We start from the raw sequence: 24,331 nt of genomic DNA, 5'->3' as shown, positions 1-24,331 counted from the left end.
AGCCTGTGGCATTGAAATTGGCACTAAGGGGCCTAAAGTGTGCCCAGAAAACATCCCCCACACCATTACACAACCAGCCTGCACAGTGGTAACAAGGCATAATGGATACATGTTCTCATTCTGTTTACGCCAAATTCGGACTCTACCATTTGAATGTCTCAACAGAATTCGAGACTCATCAGACCAGGCAAAATTTTTCTGGTCTTCAACAGTCCAATTTTGGTGAGCTTGTACAAATTGTAGCCTCTTTTTCCTATTTGTAGTAGAGATGAGTGGTACCCGGTGGGGTCTTCTGCTGTTGTAGCCCATCCGCCTCAAGGTTGTGCGTGTTGTGGCTTCACAAATGCTTTGCTGCATACCTTGGTTGTAACGAGTGGTTATTTCAGTCAACGTTGCTCTTCTATCAGCTTGAATCAGTCGGCCCATTCTCCTCTGACCTCTAGCATCAACAAGGCATTTTTGCCCACAGGACTTCCGCATACTGGATGTTTTTCCCTTTTCACACCATTCTTTGTAAACCCTAGAAATGATTGTGCGTGAAAATCCCAGTAACTGAGCAGATTGTGAAATACTCAGACCGGCCCGTCTGGTACCAACTACCATGCCACGCTCAAAATTGCTTAAATCACCTTTCTTTCCCATTCTGACATTCAGTTTGGAGTTCAGGAGATTGTCTTGACCAGGACCACAACCCTACATGCATTGAAGCAACTGCCATGTGATTGGTTGACTAGATAATCGCATTAATGAGAAATAGAACAGGTGTTCCTAATAATTCTTTAGGTGAGTGTGTGTGTATATATATATATATATATATATATATATATATATTAAATATATATATAATATAAATGTGCACGTATGTCATAAAAAATAAAAAAGTTGATGAATGCCTCAATAAATGGCAACTGCGTTAGCTATGCGATTTGTGTGCGTTTTTTATATTAGTCAAAACATTTTGTGAAGAATAATAGGATATGTTCATGAGATAAGTAATGGGGTCTATTTATTGAGATATTCCTAATATATTCTCATATTGCTCTTATGATTTATGTTTTGGATAGAAATATACGTACAGTAGAGAGGTGATGGGGTTGTGGATAGGGATGGGGGCCCTCCAAGGAGAGGAGGTGTTGATAAAGAGCCAGACACTCGATGTCCCGTCCTCAAAGGGCACCCACCCCAAGTTTACAGGAAACCGCAAAGTTCAATTTCCGCGTTCAAACCTTTAGGGATCATAGTGTCAAATTTAAAGATTCTCCTAGATTCAGTTCTCGACATGTTTGTTATACAGTTCCCCCCTTTCCAATGTCTTCTGATTTTTTTCAAAGGCCACAAATGTAAGTACTGAAGGATCTTGAGTGTGGTGGTCCTTGAAGTGTTTTGAAACTGAATGTTGTTAATAGCCTTTTATGATAGTCGAAATATGTTAAGCTACCCTTTTCATGAAAGGTCTCTTAGTTCTTCCTATATTCTTTTTATGACATGGACATTGTAATAGGTAGATAACATCAGATGAGTTACACAATAGATGATCTCTTATATGATATTTGTGGGAATTGCATGTTGATTTGATTATGGTTGTTTTTTTCGGGAAGTTTCAAATGTTACAATTTTTACATCTAGCGCATCAAAAAAATCTCTGAAGTGTTAGCCAACTAGACTTAACTCCCGATGGTATATTTTTAATTGAGGGTGCTACTTGTGGGAGCTCTAGTATATCTGAATGAGGGGCTTGTTAGTAATATAGGTCCTATCAGTTTATCTCCCAAGAGATGGTGCCAGTGTTTTCTAATAATCTTTTCTATGGTCTTATATTGAGCATTGAATGGCATTATTAAACAAATGTTATCATCTTTTTGGTCTCATTATCTATCTTGTTGTTAGAAAATAAAAAAATATCACTATTCTTTTGGGTAGTCTTTTGCTAGTAATTGTTTTAGATCATTAGCTTATTTTTAAAATCGGTCGGTTTCTGTGGAATTTCGTTTTAGTCGTCTGAATTGACTAGTCGGAATATTGGTTAACCATCTAGGAAGATGGCAGCTGGAGTATAAGATGTAGTTATTTTTCATGACCGGTTTCTTATATGTTTTGCATATTAATTTTTTCCCACAAATGTTCACTGTCAGATCTAGGAATTCAACATGGGTGCGACTAATATTTGTGGAGAAATTCAGATTTCTGTCGTTATCATTAATTTATTTTAGGAAGCTCTGTAGATCCTCCTCTGTATCTTGCCATATAAAAATTATATAATCTATGTACCGCTGCCATAGAACCAGGCTCCACCCCAGCCTAGGCCGAATGACTTAAAGTGGGATGCGAAAGTTTGGGCAACCTTGTTAATTGTCATGATTTTCCTGTATAAATCGTTGGTTGTTACGATAAAAAAATGTCAGTTAAATATATCATATAGGAGACACACACAGTGATATTTGAGAAGTGAAATAAAGTTTATTGGCTTAACAGAAAGTGTGCTATAATTGTTCAAACAAAATTAGGGAGGTGCATAAATTTGGGCACTGTTGTCATTTTATTGATTCCAAAACCTTTAGAACTAATTATTGGAACTAAAATTGGTTTGGTAAGCTCAGTCACCCCTAACCTACATACACAGGTGAATCCAATTATGAGAAAGAGTATTTAAGGAGGTCAATTGTAAGTTAACCTCCTCTTTTAATTTTCTCTGAAGAGTAGCAACATGGGAGTCTCAAAACAACTCTCAAATGACCTGAAGACAAAGATTGTTCACCATCATGGTTTAGGGGAAGGATACAGAAAGCTGTCTCAGAGATTTCAGCTGTCTGTTTCCACAGTTAGGAACATATTGAGGAAATGGAAGACCACGGGCTCAGTTCAAGTTAAGGCTCGAAGTGGCAGACCAAGAAAAATCTTGGATAGACAGAAGCGACGAATGGTGAGAACAGTCAGTCAACCCACATACAAGCACCAAAGACCTACAACATCATCTTGCTGCAGATGGAGTCACTGTGCATTGTTTAACCATTCGGCGCACTTTACACAAGGAGATGCTGTATGCGATAGGGATGCAGAGGAAGCCTTTTCTCCGCCCACAGCACAAAAAGTGCCGCTTGAGGTGGGCTAAAGCACATTTGGACAGGCCAGCTTCATTTTGGAATAAGATGCTGTGGACTGATGAAATTAAAATTTAGTTATTCGGCCATAACAAGGGGCGTTATGCATGGAGGAAAAAGAACACAGCATTCCAAGAAAAACACCTGCTACCTACAGTAAAATATGTTGGTGGTTCCATCATGCTTGTGGGGCTGTGTGGCCAGTGCAGGGACTGGGAATCTTGTTAAATTGAGGGACGCATGGAGTCCACTCAGTATCAGCAGATTCTGGAGACCAATGTCCAGGAATCAGTGACAAAGCTGAAGCTGCGCCAGGGCTGGATCTTTCAACAAGACAACGACCCTAAACACTGCTCAAAATCCACTAAGGCATTTATGCAGAGGAACAAGTACTACGTTCTGGAATGGCCATCTCAGTCCCCAGACCTGAATATAATTGAAAATCTGTGGTGTGACTTAAAGAGAGCTGTCCATGCTCAGAAGCCATCAAACCTGAATGAACTAAAGATGTTTTGTAAAGAGGAATGGTCCAAAATCCAGACTCTCATTGGAACCTACAGGAAGCGTTTAGAGGCTGTAATTTCTGCAAAAGGAGGATCTACTAAATATTGATTTCATTTCTTTTTTGTGGTGCCCAAATTTATGCACCTGCCTAATTTTGTTTCAACAATTATAGCACACTTTCTGTGTAAATACAATAAACTTCATTTCACTTCTCAAATATCACTGTGTTTGTCTCCTATATGATATATTTAACTGACATTTTTTATCTTAACAACGATTTATACAGGAAAATCCTGATGATTAACAAGGTTGCCCAAACTTTCGCATCCCACTGTACATTTCCCACTGTGCCATAAAGGTGTTTGCATAGCTTGGGGCGAACCTGGTGGCCATGGCGGTACCATGTTTCTGTAAGAAGTAATCTGATTCAAATTTGAAATAATTGTGTGTTAAAATGAAATTGACTCCCTCTATAACAAATTCAATTTGATCTTTATGCGAGCCTTATTGTAATTGAGCTGTTTTTTAGTGCGTCCATTTCCTGGTCGTAATCAAATATAGTATAAAGGGAGTTCATGTCCATTGTACCTAGTAACCAATGGTCCTGATATTCAATTTGTTCAAGTATTGCTATAATGTCCGTAGTATCTATTATATAGGATGGTCATTTTTTGACTGTGATCTATATATTGGGATAAATTGGAGGTAACTGATCCAATACCTGAGATTATGGGTCTACCTGGTGGGTTTGTTAGAATTGTATGATTTTTAGATAGATAATAAAATATTGGTAATCTCTTTTGGGATCCCGTAATGAATCTAAATTCCTGTTCTAATAAAATATCTTTGTCGCGTCCTCTTTGGCAGTATTTCAGAAGTTCTCTATGATGTTCTTCTGTTGAGTCTGTTTTCAGCATATTGTATGTGGTTTGATCATATAGTTGTCTTTTATATTCCTTCATGTAATCCTCTGTATCTAACACTACAATGGCTCCCCCTTTATCCGCTGGCCTAATCGTTATATCATTTATAGATTGAATTTAAGGGCCTCTTCTTCTTTTTTGGTCAGATTTTCAGGTATTTTATTATTTTAAATTTCCCTGGTGTCTGATTCCACAGATTTCTGAAATGTCGCTAAGTCTTTTGATATTTATTGTCTAGGATATTTAATGGATTTGGCTTTAAGGTCTGTATGGAGAAATTGAATGGGTTTGTTTTATATCTCGGGTTATCATTCTTCATGAAATCTTTTTTCAGACACAATTTACTAATTAAATTTTCTACCCCGAGAGGGGGCGGAGCCTAGCTGTGACTGCAGATGGTTGTGTGAGACCTCGGCTCCTCCACACTCTAGCGATTCAAACCATTTAAATAGCGGTGACCCACTTTATAATGGTCAAATACAGGAGAGATAGGAGTGCTGATGCTCCTGACACCCCGAGAACCCAAAAGAGCCAGCAAGCTATGCAGAGATTTCTTAAAAAGAAAGCACTCATCTCTCCAGGCGCAGGCCCTAAGATGACGGCGGCAGCGGCATGTAAAGAAGGGGAGGACTCTGATGCAGCCAGCTCTCAAGGAGACACAGCGGAACCGAGAGACCCTTCGCCAGTGTCAAAATCCTTTCTCACAAAGGTACTGGGACAAGCGCTTGAAAAAGCTATAAAACCAGTACTTAATGAACTGTCCGATATCAAATCGGAGATAGCGCAGATGGGACACAGTGTTGAAACTCTGGAAACCGCAACGCAAGAGATTGTGTCGCACTCCACAGGAGTAGAGGAATACCTCAATTTTCATACTGCAGAGCTTAACAAAGCAATGTTAATGCTCGAAGACCAGGAGAATAGAGGCAGAAGACGTAATGTACGCTTCAAGGGCCTACCTGAGTCCTGGGCCGCTGAATCCCTGCGCAAAGTCGCCCTGGAAATCTTCGCCGATCTGCTTGGCGAGGAGTCGGTGGGCTCAATTGTAATTGAACGGATCCACAGGGCCTTGAGGCCCATGCCGAAGCCGACTGACAGGCCCAGAGATGTTATCTGTGGCCTTCTTTCATATGTGGACACCGCCCGCATAATGGCGGCTGCCAGGGAAAAGAGGCAAATTGTTTATGACGGCGCAGAAATAGCACTGTACCAGGACATTGCGCCCACCACATTAGCGAAGCGGCGCATAATGAAGCCACTCTTGGACGAGCTGAGAGAGCAGAAGATCCCATATGTATGGTTATATCCATTCGGAATTGCGATTATCAGGAACGGAAAACGCATCGCTATACACACACCCGACGACCTGGAGAGAGCCTGTGATGCCATCGGAATTCAGCCTGTAGAAGTCTCTTCATGGATGCCGATAGCACAATCAACGGACTGGAAGAGGATGCAGAAACCGAAGTCCAAGGCGAACAGAACGGCGACGGAGATGCGCTCCCCTCCACCTTGAAAGCTGATCCTGGGTTTGCAGGCCGCATCGCACGATGGACAGTTGGTGCATCAACAGATGACTGCTGTCCCTTAGTGAGCTGTCTCCTCTTGCAGGGTTTGAGATCTGAGTTTTCTCATATCTTTTGTTGTTCAGTCGTTGGTCAATTAACACAACATAACATAAGTTATCAGTTGGGGAAATGAAAACTGGTTTGTGGGATGGAGTGTGTGGGGACAGTCCAGTTGCTTTACTCTCTCCCGACTCCTATTTGATACACCCCTTACCAAGAATTTATTGTATTGATTAATACTTGCATTCTTCTATTGTTTCTTTTTTTTTTTCTCTCTTCTCGAATTTTTCTTCTTTTCCTAGTTCTATTCTATACCCTACTGTCCTCCTTTCCCTTTCCCTCTCCCCCCTCTCCCATCCTGTAAAAAGTACACAAATATACTAAACTAGAGAGGATAAACGGGATTGTGTCACTAAGAAGGAAATGGCGGAAATTAAAATAACAACCTTTAATGTAAAGGGCCTCAACTCTCCTCAAAAGAGAGGTCAGGTGATGTTAGCCATAAGAAAAATGGGCGCGCACATAGTCTTTCTACAAGAGACTCACCTGCGTCAGAAAAAAATCCCAAAGTTGCCATCTCACCCATTTAGCCAGTGGTTTCACAGCGCTCACCCTACTTCAGCTTCTAAGGGAGTATCTATTGCCATCCATCACTCGATACCTTTCACACTGAATCAACAGTTTGCAGATGAAGAAGGCAGACTCCTGATTCTGAAAGGGGAAATAGCCTCACGAAAATACACTTTAGCTAACCTATACGCCCCAAATAAGGCTACGGTCCAATGGCTTCTCAAAGCTTTGGAAACCCTAAAACACTTTGCAGAGGGACAGGTGATACTGGGAGCTGATCTTAACCTAGTTCTCAACCCAGAAATCGACTCTTCCATCGCCAAGTCACATATTTCTCAGAAACACATTAGCAAATTACATAAAAAATTACAGGACTTACAACTGATCGATGTATGGAGATATAGCAATCCCTTGGTTAAGGATTATTCTTTTTTTTCCAATCCGCACGGCTCCTATCAGAGACTCGACCACATCCTAACATCTGCTTCTCTTTTACCCGTTTCCAGAAGTGCCGAGATCGGGAGTATCACCATCTCTGATCATGCACCCTGCCATGTGATCCTTGCCCTGGCCTCCTTACCAAGAAGAGAATGGAATTGGAAACTGAACGAATCTCTGTTGAATAACAAACTTCATACTGAACAGGTCAGATCTCAACTGGAGCTGTATTTCAGGGTCAACTCCACCTCACACAGCACCTCTCCTATCGAATGGGAAGCACACAAGGCATACATTAGAGGGTATTTCATCTCCATTGGCACTAGGGCCAAAAAAGAACAGCAAAAGGCCATAGATTCCATCCTATCTCAGATATCGAAAATCGAAAAGCTAAACAAACTGTCTGCTTGCAGAAAAAAACAGGAAGAGCTAGCGGACCTCAGAGCCCAACTTAAAAAACTGTTATCTCATAGAGTGAGGAAACAGCTACTAAACTTCCAGCATAGGGTATATGCACATGGTGATAAGGGAGGCAAAATGATGACCTCGATCCTAAAAAAAACTAAAAATATATCACACATCTCTAAAATAAAAAAAGTTGACGGTAAAACCACTCAGGAAACGTCTGAGATAGCCGAGGCTTTTCAAAAATTTTATGAGGACCTATACAACCTAAATAAGGACAAACCCCCAGACCAAAAGGATAATAGGCAAACACTAATCAGAAATTTTCTGGACTCCCTGAAGCTACCGGTTATACGACCGGAGGACTCAGACTCCCTGACTACTCCAATTACGCTAGACGAAGTAGAGTCCATTGTTTGTAGTTTCCCCCCGGGAAAGAGTCCAGGACCCGACGGTCTGCCGTTACTCTACTACAGGAGTTTTTGGGATATTCTATTACCCAGATTTACTAACGTATGCAACTCACTATTACAAGGAGGTCAACTCCCTAGACAGACGCAAGAATCTTATGTCACGCTTATACACAAAGAAGGGAAAGACCCCCAGAATTGTGGAAGCTATAGGCCTATTTCCCTTTTGAATTTGGACCTGAAGATTTGGGCCAAAATATTAGCAACTAGACTAGGTAAACTATTACCCTATCTAATAGGCCCAGAACAGTCGGGGTTCATACAAGGGAGAGAGGGGAAAGACAACGCTTGTAGAATCTTCCACGCAATTCACGCAGCTAAAACAAAGAGGTTCCCGTTGACCCTGTTGAGCATAGATGCTGAGAAGGCGTTTGACAGGGTCAACTGGAGCTTCATGAAAATGACACTTGAAAAATTTGCCATATCAGAACCTTTCATACATTCAATATTCACCCTCTATCAGCACCCACATGCTAGATTGAAGGTCAATGGTACCCTGTCCCCGACCTTTGAAATAACAAATGGAACAAGGCAGGGGTGCCCTCTGTCCCCTTCCCTATTCATTCTAGTTGTAGAAACACTCATTCAGCTAGTTAGACACACCTCAGAAATTAAAGGAGTTGGCAGAGGCCAAGGAGATCTGAAATGTACTGCGTTTGCAGACGATCTTCTATTTTTGGTAACCAACCCCGAGACAGGACTAGTACATCTAGCCCAAAAAATCGAGATCTTTAGCTCAATCTCAGATTTTAAGGTCAATCACTCTAAGTCTGAAATTCTAAACATCTCTTTCTCTGAATCATGAGCTACTTCCCTAACCCGGATTTGCTAGGAAAAAGCAGAGACATTCATCAGGAGGTCTGGACATCATTAACCCAAGCTAGACTGAGGGACTTACTCCCTGACACTGAAGCGGCTATACTGAGTAGATTACCGAAGCAAATCAAGAATTCTGCGGGCTTCTTCCTAACAAAATCTTACTTAGGTGCTGTGTGCGGTGAACTTGATAAGAGGTGCAACCCAGGTAGGTCTTTAACTGACTTCGAAAAGATCTTACTATCACCACTTCCTGAACAGAGGAGAATTTCGTCACTCTATGCTTTGGTAGGAGCCGAGGGCGAGGTGAAAAAACCTTTATACATCAGGGAATGGGAGAGAGAGCTTGATACTACCTTCTCGGATCAGGAACTCAAGAAGGTTTTAGCCTTTTCACATGAAACGACACCATGTATACGCTTACAAGAAAACCATTTCAAGCTTTTATCGAGATGGTACAGAACCCCTGAGTTCTTACATAGGTGTGGTCTGGCCCCTGATCGGTTGTGCTGGAGATGTGGTGGAGATGTGGGATCATTATCTCACATATGGTGGTCTTGCCCTCTCATTATACCTTTCTGGGAAAATGTCACTAAGATAATCAACAAAGTTGCTACTCCTGAGCTCAAGGTCACATTGGAGATGGTTCTCTTTTCTCTACCATCTGACCTATATAGGCCATCTAAACGCAATCTAGTGACTCACCTTATCTCGGCAGCAAAGGCTATTATACCCCTCCACTGGAGAAACACCAATACTCCCTCAATACAGGAATGGAAAGCCAAAGTAAACCAAATATGCCAATTCGAAGAAATGACGAGCTGGATTACAAGAAGCCATGAGAAATATTTGAAAACTTGGCAACCTTGGAAGAATCTGATCGAGGGTGAGTGCAGTGAACTCACTGTAGGGATGGTTTGAGGTAACGGGCAAGGTTATTGCTTATTATTGCATCACAAAGATATACATCCACTAGGTACCTTAGATACCAGATAGGCTTATTGTTTTTAGCCAGCGGTATATGCCCCCCCCCCCTCCTCCCCCCACCCCTCTCCCCCCCCCTATTCTTCTTCTTTCTTCTCCCCCTTCCCCAATTTCTTCTGCTCAAAGTACTTGATTATAATTTTCCTATAAAGGTTTTTGTCTATTAGTACATATACTAGATGTTTAACTCGCCCAACAATAAATTGTAGGTGTGGACCTGGGTAGTCGAGCTCATGGCTGCATGGTTGTGGGTGCGACTATTCGGATGTCACACACGGTTTTACATCTCCTTCTACACAGCGGGCTACCATTCTGTAAATGATCATAACATTGCTATGTGTACTTACTGTTTGTTATGCCTGAAAATATGTTGCTGTATATCTATCGATCTCAAAGTAAGACCTTCAGGTCATTGTATGTTTTTTTCTATACTGAAAAAATTCTGAAAATAAAGAATTAATTAAAAAAAATAAAAAATTCTACCCCGATATAGTAACATAGTACATAAGGCCGAAAAAAGACATTTGTCCATCCAGTTCGGCCTGTCATCCTGCGAGTTGATCCAGAGGAAGGCAAAAAAAACCTCTGAGGTAGAAGCCAATTTTCCTCACTTTAGGGGAATAAAAAATTCCTTCCCGACACCAATCAGGCAATCAGAATAACTCCCTGGATCAACAACCCCTCTCTAGTAGCTATATCCTGTAATATTATTACACTCCAGAAATACATCCAGGCCCCTCTTGAATTCTTTTATTGTACTCACCATCACCACCTCCTCAGGCAGAGAGTTACATAGTCTCACTGCACTTACCGTAAAGAATCCTCTTCTATGTTTGTGTACAAACCTTCTTTCCTCTAGATGCAGAGGATGTCCCCTCGTCACAGTCACAGTCCTGGGGATAAACAGATGATGGGATAGATCTCTGTACTGACCCCTGATATATTTATACATAGTAATTAGATCTCCCCTCAGTCGCCTTTTTTCTAAAGTGAATAACCCTAATTTTGATAATCTTTCAGGGTACTGTAGTTGCCCCATTCCAGTTATTACTTTAGTTGCCCTTCTCTGGACCCTCTCCAGCTCTGCTATGTCTGCCTTGTTCACTGGAGCCCAGAACTGTACACAGTACTCCATGTGTGGTCTGACTAATGATTTGTAAAGTGGTAGGACTATGCTCATGCCCCTTTTGATGCAACCCATTATCTTATTGACATCAAATCACTGTCGTTTGGAACGCTACATTTCTGTTAAAACTGTTACTTTATTAATCAGAAAAACAAAAGGGAAGGGGGACTAACCTATATTAAAATTCTAGGACACCATCCATTCAGTATAGGGTCGATATGAGGACCTATAAGCCGCATACACGGTAAATGCAGCTGCGGATGGGGTCACTAGAAATGCCGCAGGCTAGTGCTATACTGCAAGTGAAAGCAGAGGGCCATGGGGCCGTGCTAATTGATTCCACAGAAGTAAGCACTAAGGTGCGGTCAGTGTGCTCTGAATCACTACCAGCTCATGGATCCCTCGACTAAAGTTATGGATAGACTAATCCAGTGATAAACATCTGCCTGCAGAAGCCGATCTCAATTGAATCCATCCGTTCATGTGAAACGGATGTCTAAGAATCGGCCCTGCAGACACGAATCACTGGATCTAAGCTAAGCTGGGTGAAACAGGCAGATCTGGATTGCTGTTGCTCATCTAACTGCAGAGGGCTGAGAACCGCAGACCTCAACTGCAGTGTGAGCGCAAAGCAGATACAAATGAACATTGATTCATCCCCACACCACACTCAACGCGTTTCGCCATAAGGCTCGTCAGGAGCGTGTATCTGTGGTTCGCAGGATAAATATTCAAAGCTGCTGAGCCTCCATTACAGAGGCTGCAGCTGTAAGTACGAGGTGGCCGTTATCTTATTAGCCTTGGCAGCAGCTGCCTGACGCTGTTTTTTGCAGCTTAGTTTGCTGTAAAATTGCTAGATCCTTTTCCATGTCAGTGTTACCTAGTGTTTTACCATTTAGTATGTACGGGTGACTTGCATTATTTCTTCCCATGTGCATAACTTTACATTTGTCAGTGTTAAACCTTATCTGCCACTTATCTGCCCAAGCCTGCAATCTATCCAGATCCCTCTGTAGTAGTATACAGGGAGTGCAGAATTATTAGGCAAGTTGTATTTCTGAGGATTAATTTTATTTTTGAACAACAACCATGTTCTCAATGAACCCAAAAAACTCATTAATATCAAAGCTGAATATTTTTGGAAGTAGTTTTTAGTTTGTTTTTAGTTTTAGCTATTTTAGGGGGAAATCTGTGTGTGCAGGTGACTATTACTGTGCATAATTATTAGGCAACGTAACAAAAAACAAATATATACCCATTTCAATTATTTATTTTTACCAGTGAAACCAATATAACATCTCAACATTCACAAATTGTCATGGAACCATGAACCAGACGTACAACAAGAGATAAGTGGAAAATAAGAAGGTTTTATTGAAGAGCAAGCCGTAAGCAAAGTCCGAACGGATGGCTAAACCGAAGCAGGGTCTTGCGGAGACAGAGGTCAGGAACCAGAAGGGTAGTCAGACGAAGCCAGGAACAGGAACCAACGGGGTAGTCAGACGAAGCCGGAATCAGGAACCAACGGGGTAGTCAGACGAAGCCGGAATCAGGAACCAACGGGGTAGTCAGACGAGGCCAGGATCAGGAACCAGAAGCAGCAGCAGTCTTGGAAGCATGTGAACACAGGAGGACCAAGCAAGGAACTGAAGCCACAGACCTCCTATATATATGAGCTGGGCATCCAGCTCCTCCCAGTGGGAAGGAGGAGCCGCAGGGTGGGAGGCTACAAGAAAACCCAGAAACCAAGATGGCCGCCAGCACATGTCAAACGAAGGGAACAGCAAGGAGGTAAGACCATGACAGTACCTCCCCCTCAAGGGCCCCTCCTCCGCGGAGTAAGGAACGGTTTCTGAGGGAAGCGTGCATGGAAGGCTCGGAGCAAGACAGGAGCATGGACATCTGCGGAGGGAACCCAGGAACGCTCCTCTGGACCATAACCACGCCAATGGACCAAAAACTGCACCCGGCCGCGGACCAGGCGTGAGTCCAGGATATTGCTCACCTCATACTCCTCACGATTGCCCACTTGGACCGGACGAGGCCGAGGAATCGAGGAAGTGAAACGATTACACACCAGTGGCTTCAACAGGGAGACATGAAACACGTTGGAGATCCGCATTCCAGGAGGAAGCGCAAGGGCATAGGCTACCGGGTTTACCCTGCGAAGCACTCGGAAGGGACCAACAAAGCGAGGCGCCAGCTTGGGAGTGGGCACTCGAAGGTTGAGGTTGCGGGTGGACAACCATACGCGGTCTCCGACCTGGTAGGAAGGAGCGGGCGCTCGTCTGCGATCAGCCTGGAGTTTCTGGCGCTGCGCAGAGACCTCAAGGGACCTCTGGATCTGTACCCAAGAAGCACGTAGGACGGAAAGGTGATCCTCCACAGCCGGAATATCCTGGGGAGAGAATACCTCCGGTAACACGGCAGGTTGGAACCCATAATTGGCCATGAAGGGAGACGTCCCAGAGGAAGAGTTCACCGCCGTGTTCCTGGCAAACTCAGCCCAAGGCAGGAGGTCAACCCAATTGTCTTGGTGATCGGAGACATAGCAACGAAGGAATTGCTCCAAGGCCTGATTGGATCGTTCTGCGGCCCCATTGGACTGAGGGTGGTAGGCCGAGGAGAAAGAGAGATGAATCCCCAACTGGGAGCAAAAGGCACGCCAGAACCTGGACACAAACTGACTCCCCCAATCCGACACAATCTCCTTGGGCAAACCGTGCAACCGGAAGACCTCCCTGGCAAAAATCGAGGCCAACTCTTGTGCAGAGGGTAACTTCTTGAGAGGAACACAGTGGCACATTTTGGAAAACCGATCCACAATCATGAGAATGACCGTATGGCCTCGGGATGCAGGGAGGTCCACAATGAAATCCATCCCCAGGTGTGACCATGGACGCTCCCCGGTGGCTATGGGTTGCAAAAGGCCCAACGGAAGGTGCCGAGGGGACTTACTCTGGGCACAAACGGAGCATGCCGCTACATATGCGGCGATGTCGGAACGTAGAGAAGGCCACCAGAACAGACGTGAAACCGCCCAGGACAGCTGATTCTTTCCAGGGTGCCCCGCGGCCTTGGAGTTATGGTAGGTTCGCAACAACCGAGTGCGCAACTCCTCAGGCACAAAACATCTGCCGTTGGGTCTCCCAGAGGGAGCACCAGATTGAGCCGCCAAAATCTGCTCACCCAGAGGAGAAGTCAGGCTGGTGCGAATAGCGGCCAGGATCTGATTCGGGGGTATGACCGTAGTCGGAATCGACTCCTCCCCGGACAGCTCGGAGTACTGCCGTGATAAGGCATCCGCTCTGATGTTCTTGGAGCCGGGTAGGTAGGAGACCACGTAATTAAAACGTGACAAGAACAGAGCCCATCTGGCCTGACGTGGTGTCAATCTCTTGGCCTCAGAGAGGTAGGTCAGATTCTTGTGGTCCGTCAGGATGAGAACCGGAACCACCGAGCCCTCGAGCAAGTGCCTCCATTCTTTAAGGGCCTGCACGATGGCCAATAACTCCCTGTCACCAATCTGATAGTTGCACTCCGCGGAAGACAGTTTCCGGGAGTAAAACCCACAAGGAAGCAGAGGACCCTCTGGTGTTCTACGCTGAGACAGGAGGGCGCCTACTCCCGTCTCAGACGCGTCCACCTCGAGGACAAAAGGCAACCCAGGGTTGGGATGCGACAGAATCGGAGCCGACACAAAGGCGGACTTTAGAGCCTCAAAAGCTCGGATGGCCTCGAGCGGCCAGACCTGAGGATTACTGCCCTTCCTGGTCAGATCCGTGAGAGGCTTGGCTAGCATGGAAAAGTCCCTGATGAACTTCCGATAATAATTGGCGAAGCCCAAAAAGCGCTGCAGGGCACGAAGCCCACTGGGCTGGGGCCACTGTAAGACAGCCGAAACCTTCTCAGGATCCATGGAGAACCCCTCAGCGGAAATGATGTAACCTAAGAAGGTTACCTGGGATCGGTGAAATTCGCATTTCTCAAGCTTACCGAACAGCTTGTTCTCTCGTAAGCGTTGCAACACTCGTCTGACATCCAGAATGTGGGCCTCCATGGATGCAGAATATACCAAGATGTCATCCAAATAGACCACCACACACTGCTGCAACAGGTCACGGAAAACATCGTTGATGAATTCCTGGAAGACTGCGGGCGCATTGCACAACCCAAAGGGCATAACCAAGGATTCATAATGACGGGTCCTGGTGTTAAACGCGGTCTTCCACTCATCGCCCGCCTTGATCCTTACCAGGTTATATGCCGCCCTCAGGTCGAGTTTGGTAAAGACCGTGGCCCCTTTGAGGCGATCGAACAGCTCGGAAATCAAGGGTATCGGGTAAGCATTCTTGATCGTGATGCGATTGAGACCCCTGTAATCGATGCAAGGCCTCAACTCGCCGCCCTTCTTTTTCACAAAGAAAAATCCAGCCCCTGCCGGGGACGAGGATTTGCGAATGTGTCCGCGTGAAAGCGCCCCCCTCACGTACTCCTCCATGGCCTCATTCTCCGCTACCGACAGTGGATAGACTTTGCCACGAGGAGGAACGGCACCGGATTGTAACTCTATGGCACAATCGTATGGGCGGTGCGGAGGTAGGGCAACCGCGCGCACCTTATCGAATACATCCCGGTACTCTTCGTATTCAGGAGGCAACAGAGAGTCCGAGGAAGTACACAGCAACTTGACAGGCCCATGGATGCAACTAGCCCCACACTGCGGTGACCACGAGAGGATCTCGACCGATCTCCAATCGAAAGTCGGATTATGCTTCTGGAGCCAGGGGTACCCCAAGACCACCGAGTAGTGTGGAGACGAAATAACCTGGAGACAGACCGACTCTCTGTGAACGGCACCAATGGCCATCCCCACTGGAAGGGTCTCATGAGTCACGTGTGGCGGCAGAAGGGGTCTGCCGTCTATCGCCTCAAGAGCCAGTGGGGAACCTCGAGGCTGCAGAGGAATGGAATTGGCGGCAGCGAACACACTATCAATGAACAAACCACCAGCACCAGAGTCCACCAACGCCTGGGTCGTCACCGAGCCCCCGACCCAGGAGAGGACAACAGTAATCAGTGGTTTGTCAACACGGGAAACCGGGGACGAGGAGACTCCACCCAAGATCTGCCCCCGACAGGACCTCAGGTGCGAGCGTTCTCCCGGACGGTTCGGACATGCCAACCGAAAATGCCCACCGAGACCACAGTACATGCATCGGCCCTCGCGTCTCCGGAGTGCCCTCTCCCCCTCGGACAGGCGAGCAAACCCCCGCTGCATGGGTTCACCCCCAGACAAGTCATCCCCAGGAGGCGTGGGAGGAGAGGGAGGCACGGGTGGGACAGCAAACGTAGGCGCCAATCTGTTAGGAGACCTCCGCAGGCTCTCCTTAAAGGAAGGTCTCTCCCTGAGTCTGGTGTCAATCAAAATCAGGAAAGAAATAAGAGACTCGAGCTCCACTGGTAGGTCCTTAGCTGCAACCTCATCCTTCAAGGCATCCGAGAGACCATGAGAGAAAGCAGCGACCAGAGCCTCATTATTCCAGCCCACCTCTGCTGCCAGGGTACGAAACTCAATGGCGTATTCAGCTACGGATCGTGAACCCTGTCTGATGGACATAAGGAGCTTCGCAGCAGAGGCAGCACGAGCCGGCACATCGAATACCTTCCGAAGAGAAGCAACAAAACCGGAAAACTCGGCAACCACCGGATTGTTGTTCTCCCATAAAGGGCTGGCCCAGGCCAAGGCCTTGTCCGAGAGCAGCGAGATCAAGAAGCCCACCCTTGATCTCTCAGTAGGAAAGGCATGTGGCAGCAACTCGAAGTAAATGCCCACCTGGTTAAGGAAACCTCGGCACTGAGTTGGCTCTCCCCCAAAGCGCTGTGGAAGGGGGGCAGAACCGGTCATACCCTGAAACACCACAGGCGCAGCAACAGGTGTCAGGGTAGACTCTGGCGCAACAACCGGAGCGGCAGTAGGAGCGGGCCCAGGAGCGACAACCGACCCATCGGCAACGGAAGCTAAATGAGCCGTGCGTTCAAGCAGGGTTTGCAACGCCACAGCGAACCGACCCAACAGGTGATCCTGCTGATCAAGTCTGGCAACCAGCGTAGGTAGCGAGGGTGGCCCTGTACCGTCAGAATTCATGGCTTGGTCCTAATGTCATGGAACCATGAACCAGACGTACAACAAGAGATAAGTGGAAAATAAGAAGGTTTTATTGAAGAGCAAGCCGTAAGCAAAGTCCGAACGGATGGCTAAACCGAAGCAGGGTCTTGCGGAGACAGAGGTCAGGAACCAGAAGGGTAGTCAGACGAAGCCAGGAACAGGAACCAACGGGGTAGTCAGACGAAGCCGGAATCAGGAACCAACGGGGTAGTCAGACGAAGCCGGAATCAGGAACCAACGGGGTAGTCAGACGAGGCCAGGATCAGGAACCAGAAGCAGCAGCAGTCTTGGAAGCATGTGAACACAGGAGGACCAAGCAAGGAACTGAAGCCACAGACCTCCTATATATATGAGCTGGGCATCCAGCTCCTCCCAGTGGGAAGGAGGAGCCGCAGGGTGGGAGGCTACAAGAAAACCCAGAAACCAAGATGGCCGCCAGCACATGTCAAACGAAGGGAACAGCAAGGAGGTAAGACCATGACACAAATAAACATTTCTGACATTCAAAAACAAAACAAAAACAAATCAGTGACCAATATAGCCACCTTTCTTTGCAAGGACACTCAAAAGCCTGCCATCCATGGATTCTGTCAGTGTTTTGATCTGTTCACCATCAACATTGCGTGCAGCAGCAACCACAGCCTCCCAGACACTGTTTAGAGAAGTGTACTGTTTTCCCTCCTTGTAAATCTCACATTTGATGATGGACCACAGGTTCTCAATGGGGTTCAGATCAGGTGAACAAGGAGGCCATGTCATTAGATTTTCTTCTTTTATACCCTTTCTTGCCAGCCACGCTGTGGAGTACTTGGACGCGTGTGATGGAGCATTGTCCTGCATGAAAATCATGTTTTTCTTGAAGGATGCAGACTTCTTCCTGTACCACTGCTTGAAGAAGGTGTCTTCCAGAAACTGGCAGTAGGACTGGGAGTTGAGCTTGACTCCATCCTCAACCCAAAAAGGCCACACAAGCTCATCTTTGATAATACCAGCCCAAACCAGTACTCCACCTCCACCTTGCTGGCGTCTGAGTCGGACTGGAGCTCTCTGCCCTTTACCAATCCAGCCACGGGCTCATCCATCTGGCCCATCAAGACTCACTCTCATTTCATCAGTCCATAAAACCTTAGAAAAATCAGTCTTGAGATATTTCTTGGCCCAGTCTTGACGTTTCAGCTTGTGTGTCTTGTTCAGTGGTGGTCGTCTTTCAGCCTTTCTTACCTTGGCCATGTCTCTGAGTATTGCACACCTTGTGCTTTTGGGCACTCCAGTGATGTTGCAGCTCTGAAATATGGCCAAACTGGTGGAAAGTGGCATCTTGGCAGCTGCACGCTTGACTTTTCTCAGTTCATGGGCAGTTATTTTGCGCCTTGGTTTTTCCACACGCTTCTTGCGACCCTGTTGACTATTTTGAATGAAACGCTTGATTGTTCGATGATCACGCTTCAGAAGCTTTGCAATTTTAAGAGTGCTGCATCCCTCTGCAAGATATCTCACTATTTTTGACTTTTCTGAGCATGTCAAGTCCTTCTTTTGACCCATTTTGCCAAAGGAAAGGAAGTTGCCTAATAATTATGCACACCTGATATAGGGTGTTGATATCATTAGACCACACCCCTTCTCATTACAGAGATGCACATCACCTAATATGCTTAATTGGTAGTAGGCTTTCGAGACTATACAGCTTGGAGTAAGACAACATGCATAAAGAGGATGATGTGGTCAAAATACTCATTTGTCTAATAATTCTGCACTCCCTGTACTGTCCTCTTCAGTGTTAATTACTTTATACAGTTTAGTGTCATCTGCGAAAATTGATATTTTACTATGCAAGCCTTCTACAAGATCATTAATAAATATATTAAAGAGAATAGGGCCCAATACTGACCCCTGAGGTACTCCACTAGTGACAGTGACCCAATCTGAGTATGTACCGTTAATAACCACCCTCTGTTTTCTATAATTGAGCCAGTTACTTACCCACCTACAGATGTTTAGATGTTTTCTCCCAGTGCGAGCATTCTCATTTTTTATACTAACCTTTTATGTGGTACAGTGTCAAACGCTTTGGAGAAGTCCAGATACACGACATCCATTGATTCGCCGCTGTCAAGTCTAGAACTTACCTCCTCATAGAAACTGATTAAATTAGTTTGACATGACCGATCCCTCACAAAGCCATGCTGATATGGCGTTATTTGCTTATTTCCTTTAAGATGCTCTAACATAGCATCCCTCAGAAAACCTTCAAACAGTTTACCCACAACAGATGTTAAACTTACCGGCCTATAGTTTCCAGGCTCTGTTTTTGGACCCTTTTTAAATATTGGCACCACATTTGCCATGCGTAATGTGGGACATTACCTGTCAGTATAGAATCTGCAAATATCAGAAATAAGGGTCTGGCTATGACATTACTTAATTCCCTTAGGATACGGGGGTGTATGCCATCCGGTCCTGGTGATTTGTCTATTTTAATCTTTTTAAGTCGCTGTTGTACTTCTTCCTGGGTCAGACAGGACACTTTTAATGGGGAATTTATTTCAACATTCAGCATTTCATCTGACAGTTTATTTTCCTCAGTGAATACATTGGAGAAAAAAATATTTAACAGCTTTGCTTTCTCCTTGTCGCTCTCTGCGACTCCCCCCTCATTACTTTTTAAAGGGTCGACACCTTCAGATTTATACTTTTTAACATTTATATAATTGAAGAACATTTTAGGGTTAGTTTTACTCTCTTTGGCAATTAATCTCTCGGTCTCTAGTTTGGCCGCTTTTATTTGTTTTTTACATGTTTTATTTTTTTCCTTATAGTTTTTCAGTGCTTCCGTGCTACCCTCCTGTTTTAGTGTTTTATATGCTATATTTTTGTCATTTATTGCTTTCTTTACAGTTCTGTTTATCCACATTGGTTTATTTTTGTTCCCTAACCTTTTATTCTCATACAGTATGTACCTCTCATAGGTATTGAATTTATCCAATTTGGGTGTTGGGGAAAATTTTAGGCCTTTATTCAATAGTTTCTTTTGTGATTCAATTAGATTAGTTTTCCTTAAGTTCACTATTATGTCCTCTGTGATTATTGTATCCTGTGTTCATTGTATAGATTTTTTTTTTCTTGTGCCTTTTTGGTGATCGTGATTGTTCAGAGTGCCCTGTGATTGTGTCTCTACATGGTCCCTCATTGTGTTCCCTATCTGGGAGTGGCGTCATTGTCTCAAATTGTATATGTGTATAGGAGATTGTGTCCTTATGTCGTGTCTCGGGGATTGGGACTGTCATCGCGTCCTTGTTCTGTGGTGAGGTGGAGTCTGGTCTAAAAAATGAGGCGGAGATAGTGTTTCAAATCGGTTATTTGTAGGGATACTATAATGTGATTGTGTGTTATTCGGTAGACTATTTTTCTTCCTTTTTTCTTTGGTCCTGTCTTATGGTATTTTCTGTGAATCCTTAGTATGACTAGGTGCTCATTCTGTTTGTATTCTATGTTTTCATTTTTTATTCTTTTTGTTCATTATCTCCCTCTCTAGTGTGTCTAAACTGGTACATATGCATTCTTGCCATCTCATAAAGTCCTCGTTTTGTGGTAGTGTATAAATTATCTCTTTCAATTTGGCAATCTGTTCTACTGTTTGTTCTAAGATCTATGTGCCTCTTTTTATTGTCATCTGTATGAGTATACAAATTGAATTTGTTATAGAGGGAGTCAATTTCATTTTAACACACAATTATTTCAAATTTGAATCAGATTACTTCTTACAAAAACGTGGTACCGCCATGGGTACCAGGTTCGCCCTCAGCTATGCAAACATCTTTATGCCACAGTGGGAAATGGAAGTCATTCGCCTACGCTGGGGGGGAGCCTGGTGCTATGGCATCGGTACATAGAGATCATTTTTATATGGCAAGATACGGAGGAGGATCTACAGAGCTTTCTAAAAGAAATTAATAATAACGACAGAGATCTGAATTTCTCCACGAATATTAGTCACACCCATGTTGAATTCCTATTTCTGACAGTGGAAATTTGTGGGAAAAAATTATTATATGCAAAACATATCAGAAACATGTCATGAAAAATAACTACATCTTATACTCCAACTGTTATCTTCCTAGATGCTTAACCAATATTCCGACTAGTCAATTCAGGTGACTAAAACTAAATTGCACAGAAACCGATCAATTTGAAAAAGAAGCTAATGATCTAAAACAACAATTTCTAGCAAAAGACTACCCAAGAGAAATAGTGGATGCCTCATTAAACAAAGTAAGAACGATGAATAGGAGTGATTTTTATTTTATTTCTAACAACAAGATAGATAATGAGACCAAAAAAGATGAGAACAAAAGAATTTTAGAAAACACTGGCACCCTCTCTTGGGAGATAAACTGATAGGACCTCTATTACCAACAAGCCCCTCAATCACATATACTAGAGCTCCCAACCTAGGCCTACAAGTAGCACCCATAGTGCTTCCGTGGGGTTCCCATCTGTGCTTCTGCACCGCATCTCCGGGTTTGCGGACCCATTCAAGTAAATGTATCCGCATCCGTGATGCGGGGTGCACAAGGCCGATGCCCCATGTATTGCGGGCTGCAATACGGCCATGGCGGGGACACGGTCGTGTCCATAAGCCCTTAGGGCTTGTTCACATGACCATGCCATGTTTTGAGGTCCGTAAATTGCGGATCTGCTAAACACGGATGCAGATTTGCGGAAGGGACGGCCCTTTAGAGAAATGCCTATTCTTGTCCGCAAAATGGACAAGAATAGGACATGACTCATAACTTTCGCAGGACCACGGGACAGAGCAATGGATGCGGACAGCACACAGAGTGCTGTCCGCATCTTTTGCAGCCCCATAGAAATGAATAAGTCCACACCCGAGCCGCAAAAAATGCGGCTTGGATGCAGACCAAAACCTTGGTCGTCTGATTGAGCACTTAGGCCCCTTTCACACGAGCGTGACGGATTAGGTCCGGATAGGTTCAGGGTGCATTCAGTGAAACTCGCACCATTTTGCAAGAAATTTCAGTCCGTTTTGTCTGCGATTGCGTTCAGTTGTTGATGTGCATGATGAAAAAATTTAAGGTTTACAAATAACGTCTCTTAACAACCATCAGTGAAAAACGCATCGCACCCGCACTTGCTTGTGGATGCAATGCGTTTTTCACACAGCCCCATTCGCTTTTATGGGGCCAGGGCTGCGTGAAAATGCTGAATATAGAACATACTGCGATTTTCAAGCAACGCAGAACTGCTGTGTGAAAAAAAACGCTCATGTACACAGACCCATTGAAATGCATGTGTCAGGATTCAGTGCAGGTCCAATGCATTCACATCACACATTGCACCCGCGCGGAAAACTCGCTCGTGTGAAAGGGGCGTTACTCTGTTCCTTTTCCTGTGCTTTCGAAATAGGTCAACCACTCCCTCCTGTTTTTAACGCCTCATACCAGCACTAAACTCATTCTCCTGACAAGAGAACACTGCATTTTCAAGCAGCCGCACTAAGGGTAGCTTAGCTTATTTCAGCTACCAGTAAAAAGTAACTACATGAATTCCTACGCACTGCGCCCCTCCTAGTGGTGTCTGCAGGCAGAAAGCTTTGTAATAGAAAGGAAGCAGATTTTTCAATGTATTTTTTGCCAATTCTTGGATAAAGTGGGTCTGGTATTTTTAGTTAAACTTTCTTCTGCTTAATTAAAAAAAAGTTATTTTCTCAGAAAATGGGGGAGTTGAGCTTTGCGTTGCTTAGGAGTGATTGTCACCTGCATACTGGGAAGTTGAGTGGGACTGGGGGCCATACTTAGTTTTGCTTTGGGGCCCTATAAGATTTATGTACACCCCTTTCTCATACTTATGGCAATCTAGGATATCGCCTGCACTTTCAAAGGAAGTGCATCCTCCAGCAGTCTGTGCGCCCAAACAGAAATCAATGGCAGCTCAGAACTGCCATAGATTTCTGTCTTAATTTATGCTAGTTTTCTGGCATATAAGAAGAGAAATTTGCATCTATAATGGAGATTCTAATCTATTATCATAAATACCAAGCTAAAATGAGCTTGTGATCTGCACTAAGTTAGACGACACAAAGAAGGCGGTCATAAATCAAAATATATATTTATTAAATAACAATAATATGGTGCAAACTAATATACACTCACCTAAAGAATTATTAGGAACACCATACTAATACTATGTTGGACCCCCTTTTGCCATCAGAACTGCCTTATTTCTATGTGGGATTGATTCAACAAGATGCTGAGAGCATTCTTTAGAAATGTTGACCCATATTGATAGGATAGCATCTTGCAGTTGATGAAGATTTGAGGGATGCACATCCAGGGCACGAAGCTCCCGTTCCACCACATCCCAAAGATGCTCTATTTGGTTGAGATCTGGTGATTGTGGGGGCCATGTTAGTACAGTTAACTCATTGTCATGTTCAAGAAACCAATTTGAAATGATTCAAGCTTTGTGACATGGTGCATTATCCTGCTGGAAGTAGCCATCAGAGGATGGGTACATGGTGGTCATGAAGGGATGGACATGGTCAGAAACAATGCTCAGGTAGCCTGTGGCATTGAAATTGGCACTAAGGGGCCTAAAGTGTGCCCAGAAAACATCCCCCACACCATTACACCACCAGCCTGCACAGTGGTAACAAGGCATAATGGATACATGTTCTCATTCTGTTTACGCCAAATTCGGACTCTACCATTTGAATGTCTCAACAGAAATCGAGACTCATCAGACCAGGCAAAATTTTTCTGGTCTTCAACAGTCCAATTTTGGTGAGCTTGTGCAAATTGTAGCCTCTTTTTCCTATTTGTAGTAGAGATGAGTGGTACCCGGTGGGGTCTTCTGCTGTTGTAGCCCATCCGCCTCAAGGTTGTGCGTGTTGTGGCTTCACATGCTTTGCTGCATACCTTGGTTGTAACGAGTGGTTATTTCAGTCAACGTTGCTCTTCTATCAGCTTGAATCAGTCGGCCCATTCTCCTCTGACCTCTAGCATCAACAAGGCATTTTGCCCACAGGACTTCCGCATACTGGATGTTTTTCCCTTTTCACACCATTCTTTGTAAACCCTAGAAATTATTGTGCGTGAAAATCCCAGTAACTGAGCAGATTGTGAAATACTCAGACCAGCCCGTCTGGCACCAACAACCATGCCACGCTCAAAATTGCTTAAATCACCTTTCTTTCCCATTCTGACATTCAGTTTGGAGTTCAGGAGATTGTCTTGACCAGGA

General features: G+C 44.5%; 1 protein-coding gene across 2 annotated transcripts in view; it reads left to right on the top strand.

Moving 5' to 3' along the window:
- UNC93B1 (unc-93 homolog B1, TLR signaling regulator) overlaps window positions 1-24,331 on the top strand; it is a 201,802-nt gene that overhangs the window by 119,442 nt on the left and 58,029 nt on the right. The window lies entirely within an intron of this gene.

This window comes from Bufo gargarizans, chromosome 6 (assembly GCF_014858855.1).
Source record: "Bufo gargarizans isolate SCDJY-AF-19 chromosome 6, ASM1485885v1, whole genome shotgun sequence".
In the NCBI taxonomy this organism is placed as follows: domain Eukaryota; kingdom Metazoa; phylum Chordata; class Amphibia; order Anura; family Bufonidae; genus Bufo; species Bufo gargarizans.
This window is presented reverse-complemented; position numbering and strand designations above follow the sequence as displayed.